At 39.1% G+C, this 12,594-nt stretch overlaps 1 protein-coding gene across 7 annotated transcripts in view; it reads left to right on the top strand.

Annotated features, from left to right (window-relative positions):
* SIPA1L1 (signal induced proliferation associated 1 like 1) overlaps positions 1 to 12,594 on the top strand; it is a 203,067-nt gene that overhangs the window by 57,152 nt on the left and 133,321 nt on the right. For 2 of the 7 annotated variants that reach the window (XM_035327039.1, XM_035327040.1), the window contains exon 3: positions 10,071 to 10,163. The exons of 4 other annotated variants lie outside the window; for them this stretch is intronic. The gene's annotated coding sequence lies outside the window, so the exon portion shown is untranslated. Of the gene's footprint in view, positions 1 to 10,070; positions 10,168 to 12,594 lie in introns of all 7 variants that reach the window. One more of the 7 variants, XM_035327041.1, reaches the window with a different exon arrangement.

Genomic DNA, 12,594 nt, shown 5'->3' on the forward strand with positions numbered 1-12,594 from the left:
CAAGAGCAAAGCGACATGTGTGACCTGGGCCTGTAGGGCCGCGCTCCCCTGGCTGTGTCCTGCGGGGCTGTGTTGGGTGCAGGCGAACGCTGCCCTTCTGAGGTGTGTGCTGCTAACTGTCGGGTCTCAGGGCAGGCTTCAGGTGACAGGAGGGGTTTTTGTGTGCTGAGTGTACGTATGAGGAAAGGAGCCCTTTCTTGGGCCTCTCTGTGCTTTGTCCTGGGCTCTCCCCCAAGCAGGGCAGTGCTGTTCTTTTCTCACTTCTGCTCTGTGTGACTGTGGTGGTTGAGATGCTGCTGATGGGGAAACCCTTTTAGGTCAGTATCTTTCAAAGTAAGTGGTACCCTCAGAAATGTCATAGATGTGTATCTTTAGACTTGGAGCTGTTCTATTGGCAAGGAAAGACCTTTCAGATTGTTCACCGAATTAAAACTAGAGCTTGTGATTATTCCATACCCGAAGACTGGAGTGATATATAGGGGGATGGATTTTTTTTTTCTGGGTTTCAAACACCCTTCAATGGAACATGCCAATAATGCTTAGTGTCTTTGAAACTGGGCAGCAAATTATACTTGTATGTAATTGCTAGATGATTCTTTGTTACTGACCTTTCTAAAACTAGTTTAGTCAGAGCAGTTTTCCATACAAGTTATAAGATGACTTGCCACAGGTCAGGGTACAATCCCTTAACAGAGCACGCCAGTCTAGACTTGCTTGTCTCCCATCTCTGGGACACAGGGACTGTGAAGGCTTGTCGTCGACTCCCATTACATCAATCTTTCTAAAAAGAGAAACTGCAATACGTGGTAACTAGATCTGCGGTGTTTCTTTCAAATGCTTCAGTTGAATCTCTTGGAATAAGTAAAACTATACTGGAACCTAACTTCAGAGGGTATTGATGGGTTTCAAGCTTGTTTGTACCTGATAAAATCAGTTTTTTTAGTTTTTTTTCACCTCAAAAATGATGAATAGTTGTTTGAGGTAACTAATAAAGCCCCTGGGATGAGATTTTTCATTTGGGTGTCTCATAGCTCCAGCCCTCTGTCTTGGCAGTTACCATTTCAGCAATATTAAACTGGATCTGCATTTTCCTAGCAAAATTGAGCATTTTCCCCCAGGAAGCTCAGGGTGTGGTGGTGTGGCCACGCCAGCCTGGCATTAGCCCATGCAGCCCCTGGAAGGGTGCATCTTGCTTCAGTCCTCCCCCTCACAGGCGTGCTGCTCCTTTCTACCTCCTCCACCTCCAGATGACGCCTTGTGCAGAGCCGGGAGTTGATCCTGCTGAAAGCCAACAATGCAAAGACGGGGGGCGAGAGCTCCCACAGCAGCACACGGATGCTCTGTAATGGGCTTGAGTGGTCCTGTGCAGCCTTAATAGGATGTTTCCAAAATTAGCTGCCTCTTATGGTATGTCTGATTACTTATAAACAGAATTTGTTAAAGTTCAGCTTGTTCCTGCTCAAAATTGTTTAAATTCCATGTGATTCATTACTAATGTTTTCTTTCCCATGGTTTTCCTAATCCCAGCTGAAGATAACCATTGTGCAGTTGTAGTGGCACTGTCATGTTGTTACAATTGGACAAAATCCTTTAAGACCTGTTTTCAGCTCTTCATGGGCATTGTCTATGGAAATTAAAGATCGCATAATACTCCTATAGTTTTTCAAAATAGGTGTCCAAGTATATGGAAAGAAAATCTGCTGTTAGTTAATTCAAATGACCACAGTAAAACTGAGAATGTCTTTTCTGTGAACTATTTTCCTATTTCTGAACCAGGTTAAAGCTCTGTGTGTTCTCAAGACAATGTGTTTTAAAGCTAGTCTTAAAATGACTTAAGAATTTTAAATAAAACTTGCTGGTTTCCACAGCAGGTACACAGGTAAGCTTTTGTAGATAGGAATAATATGGACAATATTTCAGAAAAATTACTTGTCACCAGGATTGCTCAATGTAAGAGAATAACCGAATTTTTAAAAGATGTACCTATGTCTATATCTAGATAGTCAAAGATGACATGTCATGTGGAGTCCATAACTTCTACCTAATAGTGTTCCTTTCTAGCTCTTGCTATGTAAAATTTTGGCTGCATGATATGAATGGAGAAATATTTCTATGAAACACTGAACAGCAATGTGTTAATTTTTTTCTCAAGATTCATAGTCATTTTTTTATTATTTTTATATTCAACTGGGGGAATGTAAACCTTTGCTGACATGTTTATTTAAATGAATCACTGGAACAGGTTCTTCTCAAGGCTTTTATTTAGAAGAGAAGTCATGTTCTGCCCCAGAAGGGTATGGGGAAGCAGATGAAGAATTGATTTGTTCCTGTGTATTCTTGACTGATATAAAATAACTCAAATGGATTAGAGACAAAGATGTGATTTGGATTGTGAAATTGCTTAAAAAGAAGTGTTGTTTTTTTAATGGGTACAGTTTTTGTGCATCTGCTACTAATTCTCCTTCTATATTTGCACTTAGCCTGTCATAAGATTAGAGAATTTTACCTAAAGGAAATCTCTAATTTACAGAGTTCACTTGATTCAGAAATAGAGATGCATAGGGTGCAGAGGCAGAGTGATTCTCTTGTTACTGTGGTGGGGACGAGCTGCTGAGAGCACTTTGCTCCTTTCTGGTGGGGCACTGCTGCAGGCAGGGGTGTCCAGAGTCTGTCAAGGTAGAGTATGGCTTGGAGAGGCCAGAAGAGGGTGGATTCTTCTCTGTCAGTATTATACCTCTCTGTGCCCACATCAATTTTAGTGTTTTGTTCTTTAACTTTGGCATCTTTTGTAACTGCTAGGTGGCTACTTTTGCCTGGTGCTGCATGTTTGCAGTTACTAAACTTTGTGACCATTTTCTTGGAAGTGTGTGTTTTTGTAAAGTAAACAAAGTTTTCTTTAAACAGGCAAACTTTTTTTGTTAGTTATCTTCTTATATGCTGCAGCTTTATATTAAGACATTTTTTCAGCTCTTGTGCTTGTAGGTTGTTTTTTTTCTTTAGTTCCCCAGTACTAATGAAGGAATACTTACTGAAGTGTAGAATCAGAATTGGTGGCAACATGGGAATATTTCACACGCTTCATTAAGATTGGATAACCTTGCTGTTTTGTTGGTACTTTATTTTCTTCATAATTTATTTTCCCATATTAACTATTTCTTTATCTCAATTTCTTTCCTAGAATTGCAGTTTCTTTAGAAACAAGGGTGTCTGTATCTTGATATCCTTAAAAATCACAAACTGTTTAGTTGTGTATCTTTCCTTGTATTCAAGGGTGTTGTAACGTGTGTTAAGAGCAACATTTGTGGATAAATATGCCATTTTAGCCCCAGATTTGGACCAGATTTTCAGATATATCTGGTCAGTCTGGGCACAAATGGTTCAGTAATAGTGAGACCACCTTAAGAACACTATTTGAATAATTATGTAGTGCACTGAAGGGAACTGTGTAATTTTTCTAGTCTTGTGTTCAACAGTTGAAGCTGGGAATAGACTTTCATGAATCCTTAATAGTTAGCTACATTAATAGTCTCTGGATTCATGAAGTACTTTCTTACATTTCTCTTTTGGTTTGGGTTTATTAAAAGTAATATGTTCAGAGTGTTCTCTAACTCTCTTCCTTGTCTTCCCACGCGTAAATGAGCACAGAGTTCTCAAAATGTTACATCTCATTTTATTAGTGAAACTCCTGCAACCTTGGGATGGACAAGAATTGAGACAGATTCCAAAAGTTGTCTGTTCAGATAAAAATCTAGCATGGAAGAGTCTGCTGCTGTTCATGGCTTGGCATGCAGTTTGAGAAAAATTATATTAGCATTGCATTTTCTTTATGGTGAGTAATTTTGCTAATATTCTTGGGAATGTGAACGTAGCTGGTTCTGCTGCAACTCAAATATTTTCTCATTTCGAAATGAATAGAAAAGCTAGCATGGTTTTCCTTCTCCTTCTCCTCAGATGTATCAAATTACAGTGTGTTTTAGGTTCAGGCTCTTCATGGAAATTAATGATTTGACCCCTGTGAAGTAAATATTATTTTCATTAATGAGAAAATTGCAGAACTGATGAGTAAATTTATTTGTTTGAATTATGCAGAGCTCTGAGACATGTGGTTGCATTGCTAGAATGTCTGTTTTCAATAACTTCTTTACAAAACTTAATGCAAGCCATAATAATGCTGTCTAAGCAGGCCTACAAATGCTTTTTATGTTTTCTGAACTACATATATGACCGAGAGCATAACTATAAAATATTGTTTACAGAATAGTTTATCTTGAAATGCAGGCAAGAACTATCTGCTGAGAAAAGTACAAAATAGTTTGTAGTTTTCCTGAGAAAATAAAAAAAACAGGACAGAAAAGAACTTTCTTTGATTTCATCTTAACCTGGCAAAGAGCTTGAAGGCCCTTAACTGGACAGAGGAAACCCCTCTACTAATTGAAATTACCAAGTCTGCAGAGCAATTCAAAAGGGCGTGAAAACATACAGTACTGGTGAGTTAGGAAATAACAATTGATCAATTTTCATGAAATCTAAGTGTAAAAGATGGCTCCCTATTGAAAATGGAAGCCTTGGATGTGGCAGGAGAGAATATCTGGATTTTTTGTTTGTGTTTTTTTGGTCTCTTTCAGTGGGATAGAAATAGCATATTCTGCTTTATCACAAAGAAGATGTGGATGAGTTTCCTTTCATGGAAGGCTTGTAACAGGGTAGAGAAGTTTGGTTACATATGCAGGAAACTTTCTAGCTAAAAAAGAAATGACTTTATAGCCTAATTTTGAATGAAGGATAGAAAAAGGTATGGTTTATGGAGTGTGCCACTTAGAGATTAAGATTTTCAGTTTGAAATGTGTCAGTGCTTTTGAGGGCAATAAACGTTGCTCAATGAAATGGACTGCTTCATATCCTTTTGGATATTTTGAAATAATAGTGAGGTAGTTAATGTTTGTTTCACTGAGTTTTATGGGCACTTGATATCTACTCAGCTTTTATTGTGAAGCTTGCTTTCTAGCAGATATATGGTATGCACTCCCAGAGTGCTATGAAGGAGTCTAGAGCCTTATAGGAATAGTGCTCACAGAACAAATACATACAGTTAAAATCTATTTTATGATATTAAAATCACAGAATGGTTTGGGTTGGAAGGGACCTTGACAGCAGTAACTCCTAACAGAGTGGAAAATCCTGTGCTTTTCTTATAGTTTACCTGTGACAGGATGAAAAACAAACAACAGGACAATATTTTTTTTCAGATATAAACTAACTTGTAAAGAGGGAATATTAGACAGCAAAAAAAAAAAAAAAAAGAAAGGTGACTACTTCATTTAAAAAGTAAATGAGTAAGTGAACTCAGTTTGCATTTACTGTTGGTTTTCTCCATTTCAAACTTAACTATTTGCTTTTCTTACTTTAGAATGCTTCCTGTTGTCATTAATAACGCCAGAGGCCACTTCTCCATGATTGTGTTCTATGAATTCCTTGACGTTCAGGTTCAGTTGGTTTAGCCCTGGGCAGAAATACTAGCTCAGAGGTAAGAAGGTCATCAAGTCAGCAGTATCTTGGGACAGGTGTTTTATTTGTAGGATGTGCAGTTTTATTCAATGTAAATGAAGTGCCATTTCTACACTATTACAGTCGTGCTCTGTGGCTAGAAAAAATGGCCTCTCATAGTGTGTAAGCCACAGTGATTGTGCATAATCAGGAGAGGTTATGGCTTACAGTGCTAAAATGAAGTTGTGAACATGAGAAGAAGCCTTTTCAAGTATATTGAAATTAAAGGAAACTTATTCTATGACGTCTTTTGAGGAAAAAATGTTAAGAATTACAGTAATTGACTTATGTTGACAGGGCAGCAAAGTAGTTAATGAATTAAATGCAATGTTACTAATTTTGATTGATACTGTATAATTATGATGTCAAAGGTATTTGAATTTATATTAGACTGTAAATCTGTATTGGACTTTTTTCTTCCCTTGGTGAAAGGAAAAAAACACACAGTGAGAACCTAAAACTAACTCCCGTATATACCTGAGATGAATCATTTAAAAATTGAAGCATGATTCAATTTGAAATCTTTTTCTGTACTGTTATTTTACAAAAAGTAAATGAGATGGTAAAAGGTTTCACTAGTTCAGCTTTCCTCTTTGTTGGAAGTATTGCACTGAGAAATTCCTGAAATTCTTAATGTCTGAGAAGCGAGAGGTAAATATCTTCTCTGAATTTTGATGTTACTGGCAGCAGTGAATCCTCTGACAGCCCTCCATGCTCTTAAGGCCTTTTTCATTCTTAATAGGCTTGGTCTCATTGGAGATTTTAGCACCTGAAGGCAAAAGGCAGCCTTTCACATTACCTTGAGCTGTTCTGTAGAACGCTAAGAGGAACTAAAACATCATTTTACCTAAAAATGACATTTATGGAAGAATACAGCAGATCGGATTATTCTGGCAGTAGCTCTCAAAGCAAATGTTCTTTAGCTTGACAAGCTAAGCATGAAGGGATATGCTTTATTAGGATGCAAATTCTGTGTATGTGATTGATTTGTTGTGTAATATTTTCATGCATTATTTGGTTTATCAGAATCGTTCATGTATTACTATATAAAGAGGTTTTACTGAAGTCTCAGAAATAGTATTTCACTATCCGTGAGGATGAAAGTCAAGATGGCTGTAATTTCAAAGTTTAATAGGAGTCTGTATTTTACCACATGACTCCAGTTTTACATTAGATGACTCTGGTTTTTCTAAAACAAGGGGTTTTGCTTCTTGCTGCTTTGTACATCCCTTATTTTTGTCTTTGTTCCTATATTGCCTTATTTCTTCTCTTTGCTGTTTCACAGTCATAGTTTCAGATCCTGTTTTCCTGAGGTTCTAACGCTGACAAATTTTATACTGCCCTTTGGTACTCCATCCCTGTCTACCTTCCTTTGCCCCAAGAATTGGTGCCTCAGTGATCTCCAGGAGCAACTGTCTTGTGTTTTAAGAGTAACTTTAAGCGTTTAGCTATGATTTCTAAGCTTTTGCTTGCCAAGTATGTTTGTGCAAGTCAACTGGTTCGTGCTTAGATGCTGAATTTACCTGTCTTTCTGATACGTATGAGTAATAGTCGTTAGGGCTTAACAATCACGTAGCTGAAAAGATGTATAAAAGTGGAATTTACTTTGTAGTAATGTTATTTATCAGTTCTTGACATTCAGCATATTTAGTTGCAACATATGTTTGGCTGGAGATGAAACTTTGAGCACTGTAAAAGCTGTAGTTGGAGGTGGCCTTTGAGGAGCACTGCTGTGTAGGCTTTTCTCTCTTGTGGTACTGTGGGTGCAGCAATTCAGTCATCTGCTAGCTATGGGGCTTTCCAAATACAAGCCTGAGCATCCAAGGGAGTTGGGTGCTGAACTCCTGTCTCCTTTGACTGGAATCCTGACGCTGGGTTGCAAGCTGGTATCCAAAGCCATGGGAGCAACGTGCAATGCATCATCTTATTTTTATTGACGTCTGTTGGTGAAACTTGTCCCAGCTGTCTTCATTCCTGTGATAGTAATTACAGTAATAATCAGCTAACACGCTAATGTCAACAGCCTTTTGTTTTTATTATGAAGAGAAAGACAGACCTATTAAAAATATTTTCATAGCTTTATGATGACACAAGAGCACTGTGTGTAGAGTTCTTTGTTTAGAAATTATAATGCATAGATGTTGTATTCCTAAAGAAAAAAGGGGAGGATATTTTCCACTGATGCTTGCTCCTTTTTTCTTTTGAAAATCTGGATTAGCTAACAGGCCTTTTGGGATCTCCGATTAACTTTTCTTGTGAGATGAATCAACTTGGAGGCTGCTGAGGCTATGGATGAAAATATTTTTTTTTAATGTCTTTGAGAAATATCTGTACTTCTTGCAGCTGTTTTTCAGAAGTTCTGAATACTGTTTGATTCTGCTGAGAACAAATGCTACTTATTCTTAGTGTTTCTAGAATTTTTTTTTTGTATGAACTGGAGCATTCTCTTTCCACCCTTTTTTTTTTTTTTTTTTGAAAAGGCTTTGGATGTAATTTCAATACATCCTTACGTTATTAATTATGTTAGGCTTCTAGAGCTTTGAACTGTTATTCTGCAGGTGAATTGCTGCTCTGAGAATAGCTGTCGTGGGATGCAGCAGAAAGGTGGGGGAAGCGAAGCGGTTGAGATGCAGGATGCTGGAATCAGGGAGATGAGTCTGCAAGGATTCCTCATTGCTTGTAGTGCTGGATATTGACATCTGGGAAGTAGAAAACAATCTTTCGAATGCTCTGCAAGTAACACATTTTGGTTCTTTCAAGGGTGATGTAAGAAAATAGCCTTTTTCAGTAGAACCAAGTTCTTTCTTCCCTCCCCCCTTATGTACGCCTACACCAATGTTTTTTCAGCTCTGCAAGTGTGTTTTTTCTCACTCTCTCTGGTGTGTAGGCGGCCTTCCCAATCACAATTGAGCTTCGCAGGCAATCTTTTATTTTTTTTAGAAAAAAATCGTCTTTACACAGCAGGTCTATAATTTAACACCAAAGAAAATGGAGAGCTCTAGTTTAGAATTATGATGCATCTCAGTAATGGCTGAATGGGTGAAGAACTTCACCTTAAAGAAAACAGGAAAATTTTTCTTCACCAGAAGACTACCTGTGGAAGTGTATTCACCTGCTGCCCAAATGACTTGCCAAAATGTCAGTAGTGCAGGCTGATAGATTTTAAACCTTTTACTCGCCTCATTAGACTGAGTTGGAAATGAGCTTTTCTATCCCCAAATTAGAATGTGATTCTACTTGAGAGACGGGCTCATTTTGTTGGTAATGTCAAAGTTTAAATGTAATTCTTCCTGGAATGTTACTGTTAAAATGTGTTTAGTTTATAATTATGATTTTGGGCTATAATTACTTTAGCGGGCTCTGACAGTGCTGTTTGGCTCATTTTAAAGAGGTTTGGTTAATACTAATTTTCTCGCCACCAGGTATTCCAACTTTACTTGTCTTGTCTGGAAATACTGTTGGGAGAGTAGAAACGGATGATTTAAATTTATTTGCTTTAGTAATCTATGAAATTTGAGAGAGTGTTGTAATAAAGTAACTAACACTTGTGCCATGGTGTTACGTGCAGTTCAAGCTGGCGTTGGAGCTGAAAGCAGCCATCCTTGACTGCTTATTCTGTCCTGTGCTGTCTCTGCCTTACGTCAGCACAAGTGCTTAGGTAGCCTGGCAGTGAACTGGACTGGGGAAGGCCAGGTTGGAGACATGATCTAGGCCTTCTCTGTTCTCCTTATTTAGATCTGGATTTGAATCCTTCTCTTTGACAAGATTCCCCGCACATCTCCTCTAGCACATGAGCTTGGTGGGAATAGAGGAGGACAAAAACTGAGCGGCAGTTTGTGCTCCAGCTTGTGCCTCTTTGGAGTTCCTGGGGCTGCAGTGTACTCTCCACAGTTAGGTCTGCTTGCCCAGACTAATTTTAGAGGGCTCCCATCATCTGTGGATACAAGCCTTTTGTAGCAATGGTCAGAGGTCAGATGGCTGAAATGATAGGCTGAAACGATACAGATTTTATTACAGGAGCCTTTATATAGGAAGGACCAGCTTTGAAACTTTTCTTCCTACTCTTGGAGGCTTCTTAGAAGGCTGAAGTTGATGACAGATAATTTCACTCCTGCTGTCCCTGGTGCTTGACATGTGTGATTTAGGTTTATGCTGAATAGTGAGGAGAAAGTGGGCCACAGCACTGAGAAGTATCCTGTTTGTTTTTTTTAGGTGTAACCAAATGTTTGTTTGATCCCCCAAATGTCTGGCAGAACGTGTTCCAGGAGAAAACCACTTGATTCAGAGAGAGGGTGATAAAAGAAGGTTGTTATTGTTACAGTGAGAAACTTCTCATCTAGGCACTGTGAGATGAGTGCATCTGAGCTGCAGAAACTTAATAGGTTTATGGTTTCATAAATCCTTCTAAGAAGCCAGAAGGAACAACAAACAGAACTTCCACAATATCCCTTTATGTTTTGAAAAAGATTTCACCCTTTGATTTCCCATTCAAATTTTGTTCCCACCTATGGTCTTCCTGCTTCTAGGATTTGCTGTGCTATGATTCATCTGAACCTCTTAGCGACAGCCACCGGCAGTTTTTGCTGAAGCTTCCCTTGCTAGCCTCCTCAGGAATTTGGGTAGGTGAGTGCATGCTCTGCTCCGCGCTGTCTGGTGGTCATCCTGAAATCAGCGTTGGCTTTGGGACTACCACTAACGTGTAGTGTTTCAAGCAGTACAGAAGGGGCGTTCTCCAGCAGAATGGTTTAGGCTGGCATCCTGCGAGTGCCAGCCCATACCCGAGTCTGTGGCTGAATGCATCTTCTCCATGTGAGAGCTTTTTCAGGAAGCAGATGCGAGGGAACTAGATGGCTATTCCCCCCCGGCTTCCTGCTAGGTATTTGTAGAAGCGTTCCTAAAAGCAGGTTGGACTCTTTTCAAACTGTTACAGAACGCATGGTTTTGTCACATTTTCAAAAGCACAGTAGTTCTTGTAGGTGGTTTCTTTTAATCTACTTGTGAAACTAAACTTGTTTTGTAAGGTAGAAAGGGATGATTACTCTGAATGTGCCTGACTAATTCTTAGTAAAGACTGGCTTTTAGTATGTGGTCCATTCTTTCACTGACCCTATAATATACTTTTAGGGAGTTTATGAAAAGACAAAGAGGATGTTGCAAGCATGAGATGCTGCAGTTCTGTCCATACAGCCTTGCCCTCTGCCTTGTATCAGTGCAAGCCGTTTGTAGGTGTGTAATGACTCTAGCTCAAGAAGGCATAGCAGGAAGACAGGAGAATTGCAGTGCATGGTTTTGGTTTTTGCCAGGGCTGTGGGGAGTGGTAGTGTTGCTTTTATAAAGAGGCAGGGTGGATTAGCTTTCAGAGGGATCAGCATCCTGATCTAACACAACATGTTGCACAAGGTGTAGTGCTGCCTGAAGGGAGAAGACCAGAATACTTAGTAGGGACCACAGGGAGAACAGCACTGAGATCTGGACGTAGGTCAGCTAAAGCTGATTTGCAACCAGATGCTAGCACTCCTTGTCAGAAGTGCAGGTACAGCCTCTTCCACTGAAATCCTTATGATCATCTGTTTATTGACAAATGTTGAAAATTACAGACGTAGGGTATGAAAAGGGAGTCTAGATTTAGAAATGACAAGCACTGTAATAAACATCGCTACCAAAGAAAAAATCCTCCCTTGAAACATCGTTTCATCAGCCTTTGGGATGTTTAAAGAAACAAATAGGTTTCTCATTTGAGAGAATTAGGTGCATGCAACTTTTGTTCACTAGTTGAAACTGTTTCCCAGGTTTATTTTTAAAATTGCTTAATTTCAGCTCTAATTATACAGATTTGCATTTACAACTGAATATATTTTTACTAGTAACTGTTCTGATGGCTTGTGAGCTCATAAGCTCATATTTCTGTAGACCCAGCCTCATTGAAATCAGGAGGTTTTACGGTTGCGAGTTAAGCTTATTTGTAAAGCATAACCATATTAACAGGTGACTCTTCTAAAAATAGCAATGTGCTCAATAAAGCCAATTTTTTCTCATTCAGATACCTTTATCTATTTAGATTCTGTATTTAGGGGCAAGGCTCTCTGCAGCATTAATTTCAAGTTCTGTTTGATTCTCCACATCCTTATATTAGTAGTGACAGAATAAAAGCTGAGAGATTCTGCATGCAGAGTAGTCAGACTGCTGCCTTCTCCTTGACCTGCACTTAAAATTACAAGAGGACTGGGAGAGGGAAGAGGAAGGGATGGTCAATGTGACTAAGTGGCTAATACTGACCTGAAGTTATATTTGGTAGGCTGTTTTTAAAGCTCCTGGCTTTATCTCTGCTATTCCTGTTGATAGGTCAAAGCCCTGTGGCATTTATCACTGTGGCAGTGAGACGTGGTTGCATGGGGTGGGCTTGAGGTGGGAAAGGATTTGCCTCAGTGATTATTGCTCTTCCACAGGTGCATGTTAAGAGTGCGTAGTGCTGTATTTTCTGTCACGGGGGACAGCAACTGGATGGGAAGCATTTCTCTGAGAATGGCCACCAGGAGACAGACAGAGCTGTGTAGCATTCTTACATTTTGCAGGTTTTCTTTCTTTTATTTTCCCCAGAAAATTCCTGAAGGTTTAGATGCTGTTTGCACAAATTGTGTTTGTTTTCACTTCAGGTCCAAACAAAGATAGGAACAAGCCCTACAAATACTATTTAGAGGTAGCTTCATTATGAATAAAGGAAGGATGTTGCTTGGGGAGTGTGTGTGTGTTTTTCTGTGTGCATGCAGGTATCTGAGAAAGGGAGTAGGGACATTAGATGCTCTCATTGAGGCATAAGTGTTCCCAAGTTAGTGATTGCCTTCCATTCTGGTTTTCTGCTGCAATACTGCAGTGCTAAGTGTAGTGGTTGACAGACCCAGCACAAAGTGCAGTTACTATCTGTAAATGGAAAAGAAACGGGAAGTGCTTAGTATATTTTTACCTTTTATGTCTAAAAGCAGTGCAGTGAATTAATAGAAGTTGGTAGTGCTGTAGTTGGGAGGTGAAATAATGTACTCTAGAACTGGAGAA

The sequence above is a fragment of the Oxyura jamaicensis genome, chromosome 5 (genome assembly GCF_011077185.1).
Source record: "Oxyura jamaicensis isolate SHBP4307 breed ruddy duck chromosome 5, BPBGC_Ojam_1.0, whole genome shotgun sequence".
Lineage (NCBI taxonomy): Eukaryota > Metazoa > Chordata > Aves > Anseriformes > Anatidae > Oxyura > Oxyura jamaicensis.